Source organism: Triticum urartu, chromosome 7 (assembly GCF_003073215.2).
Source record: "Triticum urartu cultivar G1812 chromosome 7, Tu2.1, whole genome shotgun sequence".
Classification (NCBI taxonomy): Eukaryota; Viridiplantae; Streptophyta; class Magnoliopsida; order Poales; family Poaceae; genus Triticum; species Triticum urartu.
This window is the reverse complement of record NC_053028.1, coordinates 41,269,252-41,287,661: the sequence shown is the minus strand read 5'-3', so window position 1 is coordinate 41,287,661 and position 18,410 is coordinate 41,269,252. Positions and strand designations below refer to the sequence as shown.

Below are 18,410 nucleotides of genomic sequence, written 5' to 3'. Positions count from 1 at the left end.
AAGCGGCACTCCCAGAGAAATATGCCCAAGGGCCTATCACCGCGGAGTCCTGCCACTGGTCGTCTCAACCGATCACTTTCGACCATCGGGATTACTCAACAAGTATCCCGCGTGCAGGATGGGCTGCCTTGGTATTAGACCCAATAATTGACAGATACCACTTTACACGAGTCCTGATGGACGGTGGCAGCAGTCTAAACCTGATATATCAGGACACAATCTGTAAAATGAGGATAGACCCAACGAAAATTTGCCACAACAATACTACCTTTAAAGGAGTAACGCCAGGCCCAGGGGCTCATTGCACGGGCTCCCTGCTACTAGAGGTTATATTCGGCTTCCCCATAACTTCCGTAGCGAAAATTTAACCTTCCACATTGCTCCGTTCCAAAGTGGCTATCAAGCACTACTTGGACGTGAAGCTTTCGCTCGCTTTAATGCAATACCGCATTACGCTTCCCTCGCGCTTAAGATGCCCGGTCCATGGGGCATCATTACAGTAAATAGAAATATTGAGCGATCCCTGCGCGCCGAAGAGAGTGCGGCTGCATTGGCAGCCGCACACTAAAACGGCCTCACCAACTAAAGCATTCGATAGGTCGTCAAGACTACGGACACGGTTAGACGAGTCCGACGCGGCTATATTTAATTCATACAGGTTTGATGGCCACACCCCTATTACAAATACAAGGGGCTCAACGCGCGCAGACAAGTGGCAATTTTTACTCATCTTGAATTGTACATGGTTTCTTTAATATAACCTACCTTTTCGCGCGACAACTTTTCACCTAAGTTCCTCTCTTTTACAGATGACCATCATGCTACACCCATCCAGGATACGGCACAACGGAGACACAGGCGCAGACGTGCAGCAGGGACCCGCTCCAAGGATTCTTTTTAGATTAAGACCCTGCGTAAACCTTTCTTACTGTCTCTTGTTGATACACATCCCTCGGATTCTCAGTACTATTGAGAAGGATGCTGACGTCTTGGCATGTGGCCACGTCAGAATAATGCACGTACCTGGACACCAAGGGCTTCTTACAAAGGGCACTGTTTAGGCCCGGTTTATACCATAAAAGACCGAATACCTTAGGGAGTGTTTGGCGTCGTGAGTTTGGCCTTATATGCATCAGCTCCGAATCATGTCTTTGGTCAAATGTTGGGTTTGCCCGGCTCCTGTGTTTTGCTGCCTTACGTTCCGCTCTATCGGCTAATGCGGCACCAGGAGAACTACTGCGATTGTGCCCTGGTTCATCCAGACGAGCACCTCAGTAGAGAAAGCCGAAAACTGATTGTCATGATATAGCGTGAGACTGGTCAACCACTCGATGACCTATCGGAATGTTAGAATTCCTCCGCCTTAACGAAGGGCCGTTTCCCGGCCAGGCATGTACGCATCCCGAATTCGGATGAGTGCGGAGCTACCAGGGGCTATATAGTAGCCCCACTGTCAAACTCCTATGGCTAAGTAAAAGTATTAAAGCATTATAGTCCGGTTGTCTAGTTCGCTGCGCCATCACCTCCTTATTAGGACCAAGACGTTGGATTAAGTGTGAATACGCGTCTTCTGCGAACACCCCCGCATTATATGCGTGGGGGCTGAAGCCGACGACTGCAATCTTTCAGGTTATACACATGTATACATAAACGGCCGCACAAGAGGCATCATATTACTTTCGGGCAAAAGTATAAATACAGCCTTGATAAATTTCATAAAAACATTGTTTTTACAATGGGAATACATGTCACTCAAACATAATAGAGAAAATTCCTTATTTGACACTATCTTAAAATTTGCTTCCTTATTTGACACTGGAAAATTTTTTCTTCCCTATTTGACACAAGTTCTAAATTTTATTCTTTATATGACATTTCCATCCATTTTAAGCCTAAATGACATCTGAAAAGACTCTTTTGCCCCTCATGTGGTATGTGTGTGGGGGCAATAGCGCACACACACAGCATCAGTGCGAGGGCAGGAGCACACACGCAGCAACACATACACATGCACCAACACACACGCAACAACACGCATGCACGCGTGTGCACACACACACACGCACACATACGCAGCAACACACATGCACGCGCACACACACGCAGCAACACACGCATGCAGCACACACACACAGCAGCAGCACACACGCAGGCAGCACATAGGCACGCAACAGCACACACACACGCACGTACACACGCAGAAGCAAACACACACGCAGCAGCCCACATGCACATACACACATGCAGCAGCAGCACACATGTGCGCGTGCACCCACACACGCACCAGCACACACGCGCGCGCACACACACATACCACATGAGGGGTAAAATCGTCTTTTCAGGTGTCATTTAGGCTTAAAATGGACAGAAGTGTCGTATAGGGAATAAAATTTAGGACTAGTGTCAAATAAGGAAGAAAAACTTTTCCAGTGTCAAATAAGGAACCAGATTTTAAGACAGTGTCAAATAAGGAATTTTCTCAACATAATATTCTTCGAGCACTGGGCCTCTATCAAACGAGCACCCTCAAGAACTTCTTCAAAATAGTGCTCAGCAGCCACTCGGCCTATGGCCGAACCCTGCGCCGCAATAGTGGTAGCATCCATCTCCGCCCAGTATGCTTTGACACGGGCAAGGGCCATCCGCGAGCCTTCTATGCATGCCGACCTCTTCATCGCATTGATGCGTGGCACCGCACCAAGGAACTGCTGCACTAAGCTGAAATAGCTGTTTGGCTTCGGCTCTTCCGGCCACAGATGATCTACGACGGACCTCATGGCAAGTCCGGACAATCTATTGAGTTCGGCCCATTCGGCAAGCCGATCAGTTAGTGGAAGCGGACGCTCTGGAACGTTAAACTGCGACCAAAATAGCTTGTCCACTTCACGGTCTGTTTGATCTTGGAAGTATTCGGCCGCATCAACATCAGTCGCCGTCAAATCCAGATATGCGTCTGCCGAACTCCACAGCCGATCCAGAGGGGCATACCGCGGATCTCCGAACTTCCTCTGCAGCAAAAAGGGCTTCCCAGCCACAATATCACCAGCTTCACGCAGCTCTTCCTTCTTTGCCCTCATGGCAGAGCGGGTGTCTTTGGTCGCCATCGTGGCCTTTTCAAGGTCCGTCGCCTTCGCTCGGTTTTCTTCTTCAAGGAACTGGAAACGGTGGCCGTGTCTTTCAACCTTACATCCATTTCGGCCATCTTCTCTTTGGTCTCGCCATGCGCGGCCTTCTCGGCTATTAAGTCTTCGGCCGCCTTTAAAGCGGCCGCATTACTAATTCTTGCTTGTTCCTTGGCTCGGGCAAGTTCCGCCCGAAGGGTCTCCACGGTGGCAGCTCCATCTGGAGTCACAACATATTAAAGATACTGGCATTACGCTGCTCTTCCTAAATGACATTCTCCCGAAAACATCACTTACCCTGTGCCTCGTCAAGCCGCTTGCTAACAAGCTCGATGTCGGCATCTGCCGCATCCAGTTGCCGCTTTAGTTCGGCAAACTCATTAGTCCGACCAGCCACCGGAGCTCCCATCACATGCACATAAAGCGGTATGGTTATTATCCGGGACTATGATCCTCTGTTTGCCGCCGTTCTCGACGACAACCAGAGTCTCAGGGGCTACTATCTACACAGGGCACACCTAAAAATGTGCGGTACTAGCAAAAAATATATCATTTCACGTACCTCAAAGCCTGTTAGTAGACTCATAAAGGCTTCATGCAATCCTCTTTCGGCGGACGAAATTCTTTCCATCACTGTACCCATCAACGTACGGTGTTCTTCTAAGATGGCCACTCGCTCCAACAGCTTCCTCAGTACGTCCGACCGCATACCAGACGGTACCGGACTCTTTTGTTTGCTCTCTTCAAGAGCCGGACGCTGGGGACTTCGGGTGACTATAGGATTATCTTCTGGCCTCACCGGATCCGGAGAGGCCCTCCGTGACGACACTTCAAGGTCCGCTTCTTGAGCGGGGGAGTCCGGGGGAGGCGTTTCGCTCTCCATCATCTCCGGAAGAAGATCCCCCGAAGACGAGCTCTCCTGAGAAGGGCTAAGATCCGAACTGCAAGATAAACGCTTCGGTTATTTTCCTCAGAGGTAAGGTAGTATATCTCCACTATTAAAGTACTTTTTGATTACTTACAGCTCGTTGGAGGGCTGATCCTCGCGCGGACTTTGTGCGGCAAGAGCACCCTCCAAGGCAGGACCCTCTGGTGGAGACTTCTTCTCCCGTTTGGAAGCCTTGGTTTCCGGATCTTCAGAGGCAGTCCTCTTCCTTCCCTGAAGCGAGAGAAGGTCAGATTCTTCCCCTTGGTTATCCTCCTTCACGGAGGCGCTCATCCCTCGGTTGGAATTGGTAGCGATGGGGTCCCGCTTTCGACCTCATTATTCCCCCCTTTATCTTCCTTTGAGGGCTCCGGGCAAGGTGCTAGCTCGAGCATCTTTTCTAGTACCAGATTCTCCAAACCCTCAGGAAGGGGGGGGGGGGCGAACACCGAATCATCTTCACCCTTGTTAGCCAGTCCTGGTCAAAGAGCGATTTCTCAGAATGACGTCATGGTAAATGAAAGACGGTGTGTTCGGCTAAAGGATTACTTACTTGGTCGGTGGTACGGTTGCTGCTCAGGCCCAAGTCCTCGGTAGTATCCGGACACTATATTTGGGGTCCGAAGAATGATTTGTACATCTCCTCGTGCGTCAGGCCGAGGAAATTCTGAATAGTGTGCGGCCCTTCTGGGTTGAACTCCCACATGCGGAGGGGCCGGCGTTTGCAAGGCTGGACTCGACGAACCAGAATGACTTGCACCACCGTAACCAGACTGAAATCTCCTTCGAAGAGATCTTGAATGCGGCTCTGCAGTATAGGCACGTCCTTGGCTGGACCCCAGCTCAGCCCTCTGCTAATCCATGACATCAGTTGTGGTGGAGGGCCCGAGCGGAAAGCAGGGGGAGCCACCCACTTGGCACTTCTGGGAGCTGTGATGTAAAACCACTCCCATTGCCATAATCCGGACACCTCTGGAAAGGAACCCTTTGGCCATGAAGCTCCAGCGATCTTGCTTATTAATGCGCCTCCGCACGCTGCGTGCTGCCCCTCGACCATCTTCGGCTTCACGTCGAAGGTCTTGAGCCACAGGCCGAAGTGAGGGGTAATGCGGAGGAAGGCCTCACATACGACAATAAATGCCGAGATGTGGAGAAAGGAGTCCGGGGCTAGATCGTGGAAATATAGCCCGTAATAGAACATCAAACCCCTAACAAAGGGATCCAGGGTGAGGCCTAGGCCTCGGAGGAAGTGGGAGATGAACACAACGTTCTCATTGGGTTCGGGAGTAGGGACGACCTGCCCTCGGGCAGGCAGCCGATGCGAAACCTCGGCGGTCAGGTATCTGACCTCCCTCAACTTCTTGATATCCTCTTCCGTAACGGAGGAGGGCATCCACCGGCCTTGAAGGCTAGATCCGGACATGATTGAAGGTCCGAAGCACCTGACCTGGGCTTTGGGTGTTAGAACTCGAGGCGGGGAAAGGGTTCGATTGAGCATGGGAGGGAAAAAAGTAAAAGCCTTGTCCCTTTATAAAGAGGGTGAATATCAAGCGTCCTCCTAGTGGCCGTTTGGGACTTGCCTAAAATCTAGGAGTCCTAGGCACGGTTGGGTTACCCACGACCGTATTGATGGGAATCCCGTAATAAGGGGGACACGATCTCTGCTTTGACAAGACGTGTCAAGAAACCGCCTCGCGTTATGTGCAGAGCTAGTTAAAGGAAACGGTTCGAATAATCACCGGGCCATGGCATAATGTCGTGTTGCCAAAACAAGTTAGCAAATTGGATTTGTGGAAATATTATTCTCTCTACGGTGGTATGTGGAACTTATTTTGCATGGTCGGACACTATCCTTGTATTCAAATTCTTCCGTGGTGTATTCGGAGGAGGAACCCGCCTTGCAATGCCGAAGACAAAACTGCGCACCGGACTCATCGTCATTGAAAGCCTGGTTCAAGGGCTACTGAGGGAGTCCTGGATTAGGGGGTCTCAAGACAGCCGGACTATATCCTTTGGCCGGACTGTTGGACTATGAAGATACAAGATTGAAGACTTCGTCTCGTGTCCGGATGGGACTCTACTTGGCGTGGAAGGCAAGCTAGGCAATACGGATATGTATATCTCCTCCTTTGTAACCGACCTTGTGTAAGCCTAACCCTCTCCGGTGTCTATATAAGCCGGAGGGTTTTAGTCTGTAGGACACAATAACAGACAATCATACCATAGGCTAGCTTCTAGGGTTTAGCCTCTCCGATCTCGTGGTAGATATACTCTTGTACTACCCATATCATCAATATTAATCAAGCAGGACGTAGGGTTTTACCTCCATCGAGAGGGCCCGAACCTGGGTAAAACATCGTGTCCCCTGCCTCCTGTTACCATCAGCCTTAGACGCACAGTTCGGGACCCCCTACCCGAGATCCGCCGGTTTTGACACCGACAGTCATCAACAGGGACGAGAAGTTCAATGTGCAATATGCCGCCATGAAGGCGTGTGGAGGGAAGGAGGCCATCGAGGATGGCGAGGAAGAGAAGCCGCAGCTGAGGGGGAAGACCAACTCCAAGAAAGAGGACAAGCGTGATGCAGCATCGATTGCCTTGCATGCAACATTGGAAGGTATGATGACCAAGAAGAACATAAGGGAGGAGAAGCGCCGGCAAGACAAAGAAGAGCAAATGAAGGCCTTCATGGAGATACAAAGGAAGAGGCTCGAGATGGAGGCAGAGAAGCAAATGAAGATGCTCGAAATCGAGGCCACTAATGCCAAGACCAAGGCAAAAGAAGTGGCACTCGCTTGCATGATGAAGGGGTGGAGATCATGAAGGTGGACTTGAGAACGGTGTCCCCGAGGAAGAAACCTTCGTTCGAGAAGATGGAGACCGACATGCTCAAGTTCGATGATGAGCGATTATGGCGGAGAGCACCATCTTTTTTTTGTATGCCAGCAAGTGTGTCGGCATGACCATGCCAGAGATGGAGTGGTTGAACTCCTGCCCCTTCTGTGTGCTGGCATGTGTGCCAGCCGCTGGCAAGTGCGCTAGCATGAACTGTTTGGTGTTTTTAGAAGGATGCATGTATGTTAGTCGCTGGCATGGCGCCGGCATTAACTCTGGGCGATGGCAATGGCCACTGGCATGATCTATAGCCACGGGTCTTTTTATAATTCATATGGTTTTCTGTGCGGACATGAATTGGGTTGGCCAATTGGATGCACAGCTGAGCCAAACATCGAAGGGGATGGACAACCTGACGTAAACGGATAAAAAATGGGCAAAGTGCATGTCCTTTGAGTCGGCGTGTTGGAGTTTCTCTGAGGTCAGCTGGAGGGTATGAGGATGGAGATGGAGATGACGCATAGGTAGAGGCATTTCCCGAGGCCGGTGTCACTCGCGCAGCGGAGCGGTGGGAGGTGTTGGCCGGTGACCACTCCGGTAGGTGCACTACTATATAATCTGTACTGCTAACGGACAGCCGGGCTATGAATACATGCATAAACAGAATAGTGGGTAATAATAGAAATAAATAAATGTACATACTTTTTTTGTTGTTTGCGAGCCATTTAGGCTTCTCTTGCGGCGCTCATCGCCGACTAGTTCTAGCAATTCCATTTGCACATTGATAAATGGTAGCTATAATCGATGAAATCTGGATGCCATGCCTATGATAACAAAGCGCAAACTGAGGTATACTTCATTGTCCTCGCCTCTCCAGAAAGGGAAGAAATGCCAGAGAATGCCTAAACTCTAAAGGAAGTGGCGAAGCAACTGCTGAAGGTGGTTCTGAGAAGGTAATTACGTTTGTGCTCGGTGGTAGCTTAAACTTAAAATTAGTTTTCACTAATTAATATGGAATGAAATCCTGTCCTGGCTTGAAGATTGGTGCTGAATCATGTACATATCAAGCAAATATTGGGAGACCTTGTTATCATTCATTTCAATTACCATCGTATTTCTAGAAATCGTCAATTTGATATTCATTTGACAATTAATAAATAAAAACTTGGAAGCTACTACAATTACTCGTGTGTGTTTGACATGAAAAAATGAACAACTTTGACTTGATCATCTTTTGCACCATTTGCTGTTCTTGATTTGGGATTGTATCAATTGCACTTAATCCCTTGTTGTTAAACATCATGTTCAAGCAGATGACTTTTGCATGTGTAAATTCAAGTAAATAAAATACTGTAGATAACTATTCAACAAAAATTACAAAGCTCTTTGCACCATCTGAGTATAAAGCCCTTGATTATATTATAAAAGTAATGCTTACTCCTGGCACATATGAACCTTGAAATAAACAAAAATTTAGTTCTATCAAAGATAGATAGACAGGTGGCAGTGGATAGATTTCTCAAAGAATCAACCGTCTAGCACACTAGCCCTGGTAAACAACATGTAAAAGATAAAAAAATTGAGAAAACGCAAAAGACCTTTGCGCTTCATTGCATTGAAAGGATGGGGAAAAGTTACAGTCCTCCGAGGAGGTTAATTTTATAGCACATCATACAAATAAGTGGACATCCCTAGATTGGTGCAGAACAACCCGCAGGCCTTGTGCCCCTGCCCTAGCCCAACATCGGATCTCATCCTTGATCTTGTTGCGGAGCCCATCAATGGAAGGCATTGCGTTGCAGAAGACACATTCACTGATTTGATAATTTAGCCGGACATAGCGCCTATCACTGATTTGATGTCATTGGCGATATTCTTGGCATCTGCTGCAATACCAGCCAATCCTCTCCTTCCTAACCCAGCACAGTAGAGCCCATTTTCACCTTTCCGATGATTCGGATATTCTTTGATGGGCAGTCCATTGCCATTTAACATGTTCTCACCATTCTGGGATAAAAAAACAACATGGAGCTTGTTAGCATATTTAACAATTGTTGCACCAAGAAAACAAACTCAGACCTATTCAAACATCGATGTTGTTACCTTGAGCCATATATTTGCGGTGCTTTTGTATCCAGTTGCAAACACAATCGCGTCAAATGATATTTTTTTACTGCACTGAAATTCAACTATATCGCCCATGATCTTACTAATGCTCCCTTGTACCTGTAGGAGATGAATAGAATATTGATGACTTGGCATATGAAGACAACATATGTTATGAAATTTATGTCATGTCAATGATATACTTACTTTGATGATACCTTTTTTGATTAACCCAACAGTGCCAACATCAATAACAGTGGATCGGCCGGTTTCTGACTTGAGGATCATTGGACCCATTTTTGGCCTTCTGATGCCATACCTCGATAGGTCTCCAAATATTAAATTCGCCGCCATCACAAGGAGGTTATCCACTAGATTCAGTGGAAGACGGCGAGCAAGTGTCATCCCCAACTGGATTAATTCCTTTGTCATTACATGAATCTGCAACCACAAAACTTGTCACATCTCTTTTGAAGTCTGCATTGTAAAATAAAATTTCATATAATCATCTTCTTTCAAGAGTTATTATTTCGGTGTAGTTCATCTAATGGTTTAGTTCTTTGTGCATGTTATTAAACAGTCTATCGACCTATACCATGAAATACTTTCTAGTAACAACTCTGAACAACTCTGAGAAATTGCATCCTTCTAGTGGAGTCTATAATAAGAAATTGCCCTGTACCCACTGAAAATATATAGTGCCCATAGGGTAAGGGTGGGAGGATCCCCTAGTGTTTCCAGGTCCAAAAATAATATCTAGTGTGTGTACATACCGGGCTTCGTATAATGATTGAAGTATTGGCACCATGGGCCGCAAGGTCATAAGCAATTTCCATTCCAGAGTTGCCAGATCCAACGACCAATACATTCATGCCATAGTAGCTCTTGCCTGACTTGTAGCTTGAGGAGTGGATGACATCACCCGGGAAACTTTGCAGTCCGGGGATCATCGGAATATTCTCTGCACTATTCTCACCACTTGCCACGACAAGAAACTTTGCTGTGAACCTGACTATTGTGCTCTTTGCCATGTCATGTGCCACGATGGACCAACATTTTTCGTCATTGTCAAATGTGGATGACTCCACACTACTGAGATACTTGGGTTGAATATTGAAACGCTCAACATAGTCATCCAAGTATTTCACAAACAAGGTTTTCGGTATGTATGTTGGCGCATCTAGTGGGTATGACATGTGTGGCAACTCACAGAACTCCTTTGCAAGATGTAGCTTGAGGCGATCGTAGGCGCGGTTGCGCCAAAGCGACGCGGCAACTTTCACGCTCGACAATGACATAGGGAATTGAGAATTGGCTAAGGCATGCTGCTGTTGCAAGGCCTGCTGGCCCAGCGCCAACAATCAACACTACAACATTCTCCATTTCGAAGAGAAGAGTTGACAGAGTTGTGGGATGGGTGCAATTGTAGGCAGAGTGTTTGCTTGTTTGCTTGATGAATCTTCGGATGCATATGTGGGCATATATATACTGGTATGTTTCATGCGTCAATCTATTTAGAATGAGGAATGAAAAAGGTAAAGATTTATTGACGCCTTATCCTGGTGTGTACTAGTATTCCATCTAAATATTGAACCGTTGGTGTGAAAGCATGTCCTGATACATTATAGGGGATACAGAATAAGCAGGAAACACACTCTTTATCGATTGGGGCTTTTTGGAAACTTATCAACCGGCTTTGGATATGTTTAGAGTGAAATCTCTTTTGAATTTCTTTCCATTCCTGTTGTCATCAATGAAAGTCATATAGGATAGGAATATGTGCAGTATATACTCCCTCCGTCCCGAATTACTTGTCGCATAATTGGATGTATCTAGACGTATTTTTAGTTCTAGATACATCTATTTTCAGGACGTAATTCTGGACGAGGGAGTACTTGTATGCTAATTAAGATTCAAGAAAGATTGTTAGTGTTTCTTTGCTTTTCTGTGTATTATGCAAGCATTTCTTTCCTTTCCCTATACTTGTAGACTAACCCGTCATGGCCAGTTAGCCTTCCTTCCGTATGGAGATGGACTCTGCAGGTGCGTTCTGGGCTGTCGACGCCATAGTACTGATCGAGCATGGATGGCCTTACACTCTGGTGGTCGGGTTGCACTTGTACCATCTATCTTGTCGAGCATTGAACAGTTTCCTCAAGTTGGCTATCTAGAAACTCCATCCGCAGCAAGGCATGTTCTGAGCATAAGCTCCTCGGGTCATCGTCAGCATGGTAGATTTGTTCCGCTTGTTCTTTTGTCAGCTACTATTCGGCACGCCCTTTGTGCTGCCGTGAAAAAAGAGTTAGTTGTGGTTCTGCTACCTTATCTTGTTTTGAGATCTGGGTCCTGTTGGAACCTAGTTTGTGTGTTGTTTCTCAACTCCTTTTGTTCAGTTATGTATCTCATACTTTCAAGTTCAACTTATATTGATAATTGAATCCTGCACCTGGCCAGTTGCAGTTCTTCCATTTACAATCAGAATAGGCGATGCACATGGCAGAAGAGAAATGCGCGGATAGTCATAATTCATCTGTTGTCTACAACAAGAGCATGTTAAAAGAACAGGAACTGCGTTGGACATAGAAACACAACTGCAACAAGAGCAAAATCCACAAGCGGCGGCAGTAAATGGAAAGCAAGTAAAGATGATGCAACAATGAATAGAAAATAAAGGTATTTCAACGACCGCTATCAGTTTGCAGTTTGCACAGTGATTAGTTTGTAACCACATCAGTTTGACACATTCAGCTGGTACTGATGGCATTCCACATATTCAGTTTAAACTGATGTATGTCTCAAGACATAGCCATCCAGGCAGCAACAACTTAAAACGAAAATTGCAGTAGAGCACCCTTGTTTCTATCATATCCTTACATGAACAAGAACAGTACGACCCAAGTAATAAGAAGGTTGTAAACCTGTACATGGGGAAATGTTAGGACATTGCAATTTCATCACGTAGATCTGGATCTGTCATGGGCAAGGCCATAACAATAGGTTCTGGCATTAGGATCAGTTGGGGAGCTAATATATTGCTGTGGCATCAGCAATAGGTTGTTTACTACTCCCTCCAACCACAACAAGAATTATGGAATGGAGGGAGTAGTATATTAGGTACCTTGCATTCAAGCAACCATTTGAGTTGTCTCTTGCTCCTACCGTGGCTTTGGGGCATCCTGAAGCTTTTCTCGCCAAACAAGGAAAGAAAGCAGAGCCACCATCTGCTCTACAGTAGAATCTTTCGAAGTACCACTGAACATAAGCTCAATCAATGCCAGTTCATCAGGAGCTGATCTCACATGCCACTTTGCCCTTCACTTCGAGAACATCATCACTGGTGACATATCTGAAAGAAATAAGATACCCCGATAAGAATTTGTGAAACACAAAACGTTGGAACTGAAGCAACAGACAAATTCTTTAAATTCACACAGGAAACGGGCAACATTGGCTTTCATGTAATCACAATACAACAACATTGCAATTTACAATGAGTATCTGTTAGATACATTTATAAGTTTCACACGATAAAATAGTTGTGTCATCCGATTGTTTTCGTTAGGTCCCCGCACAGAAAGATCATAAATTTGTTCTCCTGCAAATATCCCTGCAAGGAATACTACCTAAGAATCCACGATGTGCAGTACAGAACAGCAAGGGCTTTGCTGTCAAAAACATCAGAATGTTATATTACCTACTTCGCTCACTATTCCCTAACAAGAAAGTTCCCTTTGCAAGTTTCTAAGGAGCAAGCACCCGAAGACTAACATAATTTTGGATGTCCTATCCCATCCTACGAAGAACTCATTCTTGAAAGCTAGAGCAGTACAAACTAACTGCAATACGGAATGAGTATCTCCAGACACACACACACACACGCACGCACGCACGCACGTGCGCGCGCCACACACACACACACACACACACACACACACACACACACATATATATATATATATATTACAAACTAACTGCTTACTGAAGTTGTCACATGCCCATATTGCCAGCTGACCATCAGCTCCATTGGCCACCCGCCCCGTGACAAGCTCCAGCAGCACCACACTGAAGCTGTACGTGTCTACGTTCTCCGTCAGCTGGCTTGCCGCCCTCCCATATTCTGCAAATAAGCAATTATATGGCTAGTTAGTAAATGATCATGCTAGTTATAAGAAGGAATTTCATTGCAACCATAGATCGCCCACCATACCTGGAGCTGTGTATCCAAAGTTACCAAATACAAACCCTGCGATAGAAAATGGTTGGTTGAGCCCGGCCATGTTCATCTGTGCAGCACCAAAACTGGCGATCTTGGCATTAAACTCCTGATCAAGCAAGATGCTATTAGATGTGATGTTGTGGTGGACAATCGGTCTATTGCATCCATGGTGTAAGTGGCAGAGCCCTTGGGCCACACCAATGGCGATGGCCTTCCTCTGCGGCCAGCTCAGCAGTGGGTCTCCCTCCTCCCGTCGGTGCAGCCAGTGGTCAAGGCTGCCATTCACCTCGTACCTGTAAACGAGCATCATCGCGTCTTCCCTCTGGATGAATTGTAGGACGCTGACGATGTTGTCGTGACAGATGCTGGCTAACAGGATCATCTCCGACTTGCAGCGGTTCTCCAGATTACCGTCCACTATTCCATCCACACTCTGGAACTTGTTGACGACCAGCGTAACTGGGAGACCGATGCCAGCAGTGCCCTAACATGGATTAAGTACAGTTGCTCGTCCTCCACTATCCTTCTGCTAGCCCACATGCTTCTCTGATTAGTTTCGGTAAGGTGGTTCACTATGCTTTGATCATTGAGCACAGTAGGTAGCGTTGCCGCAGGATAGCTGATGCGCCGGAGCCGGCGCGGTACGACCATTTTGAGCGACCGGGTAGCGTGCGAAGAGGTAGGATGTATCAACCTGCAAAAGGATTATTTATTAACATTCAATAGTACTCCCTCTTTCTGCAAAGATATATATACATTAATAATTATTGAAAGATAAAGAGAGATGCCCGTTCATAATTAGTTTGAGACCAAAGAAGTACAGTGACTAATTTGGAAGCAAAATGCTTATTTTTGCGGGTAAATTTGAAAGCCACAACAAAGATCGGTGAATCTGAAGAAGTTATGTGCCTTCTCAAAGAGTTCAGGGTATTCTTTCAGTTAAGACCATCAGAAGTTGCTATTTTTGGTGGTGCACAGTTCATTTTGCATGGTTTTCTGCGCAGTCGCAGAGGTCAATTGGGTTGGCCCGTTGGGCACATGGCCGACCCGAACACTGGGGACGGACGATCCGACCCAAACAGAGAAAAAGCGGACAAAGCGCGTGTCCGTTTGGATCGGCGTGTTGGAGTTGCTCTCAGGTCATCCGGTGAGTACGAGGATGGAGATGGAGATGGAGATGGCGCGCATGCAGAGGCATTTCCCAGGGCCGGTGTCGCTCGCGCGGCGGAGCATTGGGAGGCGCCGGCCGGTGACTACTTCGGTAAGTGCGGTACTACTATACAATCTGTACTGCTGCCGGACAGCCGGGCTACGAATACAGGCATAAACGGAATAGTGGCAGTGGGTAATAATAGAAATAAACAAATTTTCACACCTTTTTTGTTGTTTGTGAGCCATTTAGGCTCCTCTTGCGGCACTCATCGCCGACTAGTTCTAGCAATTTCATTTGCACATTGATCAATGGTAGCTGTAATCGGCGAAATCTGGATGCCATGCCTATGATATTAGTCTGACTAATAACAAAGCACGAACCGAGGTACACTCCATTCTCCTTGCCTCTACAGAAAGGGAAGAGGCAAGGAGGGAGTAGTTCTGAGAAGTAAATTACGTTTGTGCTCAATGGTAGATTAAACTAGAAATTGTTTTTCACTAATTAATATGGAATGGGTAAAAAACATCTATCCCGACCTGGCTTGAAGATTGGCGCTGAATCATGTACATATCAAGCAAATGTTTGTAGACTTGTTATTTTGATTGTTCCATTTGTTATCATTCATTTCAATTACCATCGTATTTCCAGAAATCGTCAATTTGATATTCATTTGACAATTAATAAATAAAAACTTGGAAGCTACTGCAATTACTCGTGTGTGTTTGACATGAAAAAAATGAGCAACTTTGACTTGATTATCTTTTACACCATTTGCTGTTGATGATTTGGGATTGTATTAATTGCACTTAGTCCATTGTTGTTACACATCATGTTCAAGCGGATGACTTTCGCTGTGTAAATTCAACTAAATAAAATAATCTAGGTAATTGTTCAACAAAAATTAGGACGCTCTTTGCGCCATGTGAGCATAAAGCCCTTGATTATATTATAAAATTATTGCTTACTCCCTAGCACATATGAACCATGAAATAAACAAAAAACTAGTTCTATCAAAGATAGATGAAGATAGATAGACATGTGGTAGTGGTGGATAGATTCTCAAACAATCAACCGTCTAGCACACTAGCCCTGGTAAACTACATATAAAAGGTTAAAAAAAATCAAGAAAATGCAAAAGACCTTTGCGTTTCATTGCATTGAAAGGATGGGCAAAAGTTACAGTCCTCCTAGGAGGTTAGTTTTACAGTACATCATACAACTCGGTGGACATTCCAGGATTGGTGCAGAACAACCCACAGGCCTTGCGCCCCTGCCTTAACCCAGCATCGGATCTCATCCTTGATCTTGTTGAGGAGCCCAGCGACAGAAGGCATCACATTGTCAAAGACGCATTCAGTGTTTTGATAATTTAGCTAGACATAGCGTCTATCACTGATTTGATGTCATTGGCGCTATTCTTGGCATCTGCTGCAATACCAGCCAGTCCTCTCCTTCCTAACCCAACACAGTAGAGCCCATTTCCCCCTTTCCAGTGATTCGGATATTCTTTGATGGGTAGTCCATTACCATTTAACATGCTCTCACCATTCTGGGATAAAAAAATAACATAGGGCTTGTTAGCATATTTAAAAATTGTTGCACCAAGAAAACAAACTCGAGCATATTCAAACATCGACATTGTTACCTTGAGCCATATATTTGTTGTGCTTTTGTAGCCAGTTGCAAACACAATCGCGTCAAATGATATTTTTTTACTGCATTGAAATTCAACTATATCACCCATGATCTTACTAATACTCCCCTGTACCTGTAGGAGGTGAATAGAATATTGCTAACTTGGCATATGAAGACAACATCTGTTATGAAATTTATGTCGTGTCAAGTATATACTTACTTTGATGATACCTTTTTTGATTAACCCAACAGTGCCAACATCAATAACGGCGGATCGGCCGGTTTCTGACTTGAGGATCATTGGACCCATTTTTGGCCTTCTGATGCCATGCATCGATAGGTCTCCAAATATTAAATTTGCCTCCATCACAAGGAGGTTATCCACTAGATTCAGTGGAAGACGGGGAGCAAGTGTCATCCCCAATCGGATTAATTCCTTTGTCATTACATGAATCTGTAGCCATAAAACATGTCACATCTCTTTTGAAGCCTGCGTCATAAAATAAAATTTCATAGAATCATCTTCTTTCAAGAGTTATTTTTTTGGTGTAGTTCATCTAATTGTTTAGTTGTTTGTGCATGTTATAAAATAGTCTATCTATCTATACCATGAAATACTTTCTAGTAATACCTCTGAAAAATTGCATCCTTCTAGTGGTGACTATAATAAGAAATTGCCATGTACCCATTGAAAATATATACTGCCCATATAGGGGGGGGGTGGGGGGATCCCTTAGTGTTTCCAGGTCAAAAAAATAATATATAGTGCGTGTACATACCGGGCTTCGTATAACGATTGAAGTATAGGCACCATGGGCCGCAAGGTCATAAGCAATTTCCATTCCAGAGTTTCCAGATCCGATGACCAATACATTCATCCCAGAGTAGTTCTTGCCTGACTTGTAGCTTGAGGAGTGGATGACATCACCCGGAAAACTTTGTAGTCCGGGGATCATTGGAATATCCTCTGCACTATTCTCACCACTTGCCACGACAAGAAACTTTGCAGTGAACCTGACTATTGTGCTCTTTGCCATGTCATGTGCCACGATGGACCAACATTTTTCGTCATTGTCAAATGTGGATGACTCCACACTAGTGAGGTACTTGGGTTGAATATTGAAACGCTCAACATAGTCATCCAAGTACTTCACAAACAAGGTTCTTGGTATGTATGTTGGCGCATCTAGTGTGTATGACATGTGTGGCAACTCACAGAACTCCTTTGCAAGATGCAGCTTGAGGCGATCGTAGGCGTGGTTGCGCCAAAGCGACACGCTGCAACTTTCACGCTCGACAATGACATAGGGAATTGATAATTGGCTAAGGCATGCTGCTGTTGCAAGGCCCGCTGGCCCAGCACCAACAATCAACACTACAACATTCTCCATTTCAAAGAGAAGAGTTGATAAATTTGTGGGATGGGTGCAATGGTTGCTGGAGTATTTGGTTGTTTGCTCGATGAATCTTTGGATGCATATGTGGGCATACATATACTGGTATGTTTCATGTGTCAATCTATTTAGAATGAGGAATGAAAAAGGTAAAGATTTATTGACGCCTTATCCTGGTGTGTACTAGTATTCCATCTAAATATTGAATCGTTGGTGTGAAAGCATGTCCTGATACATTATAGGGGATGTAGAATAGGCAGGAAACACACTCTTGATCGATTGTTTTTTGGAAACTTATCAACCGGCTTTGGATATGTTTAGACTAAAATCTCTTCAGAATTTCTTTCCATTCATGTTGTCATCAATGAAATTCATATAGGATAAGGATATGTCCAGTATATACTCCCTCTGTCCGAATTACTTGTCATAGAAATGAATGTATCTAGACGTATTTTTAGTTCTAAATACATCCATTTCTATCCCTTTTCAGGACTAATTCGGGACGGGGGAGTGCTTGTATGCTAATTAAGAGTCAAGAAAGATTGTTAGAGTTTCTTTCCTTTTCTGTGTATTATGCAAGCATTTCTTTCCTTTCCCTATACTTGTAAACTGACAGCCTTCCTTCCGTATGGAGATGAACTGTGCAGGTGTCTTCTGGGCTGTTGACGCCAATGTGCTGATCGAGCATGGATGGCCTTACACTGTGGTGGTCGGGTTGCACTTACACTGTGACGCCACATGTCTTGTCGAGCATTGAACAGTTTCCTCAAGTTGACTATCTAGAAACTCCATCCGCAACAAAGCATGTTTTGAACATAAGCTCCTCGGGTCGTTGTCAGCACGGTAGATTTGTTCCGCTTGTTCTTTTGTCAGCTGCTATATGGCACGCCCTTTGTGCTGCGGGGAAAAAAAAGAGTTAGTGTGGTTCTGCTAGCTCATCTTGTTTTGACATCTTTCATTTACAATCAGAATAGGCGATGCGCATGTCAGAAGAGTAACGTGTGGACAGTCAGAATTCATCTGT

The 18,410-nt window shown here is 45.3% G+C and overlaps 3 pseudogenes; all 3 read right to left on the bottom strand.

The window, feature by feature from the left end:
- Positions 1 to 8,709: 8,709 nt before the first annotated feature.
- Positions 8,710 to 10,459, bottom strand: LOC125525511 (annotated as a pseudogene).
- A 1,811-nt stretch (positions 10,460 to 12,270) lies between these two features.
- On the bottom strand, positions 12,271 to 13,855 carry LOC125518284 (annotated as a pseudogene).
- A 1,871-nt stretch (positions 13,856 to 15,726) lies between these two features.
- Positions 15,727 to 17,471, bottom strand: LOC125525551 (annotated as a pseudogene).
- Between the last annotated feature and the right edge of the window lie 939 nt (positions 17,472 to 18,410).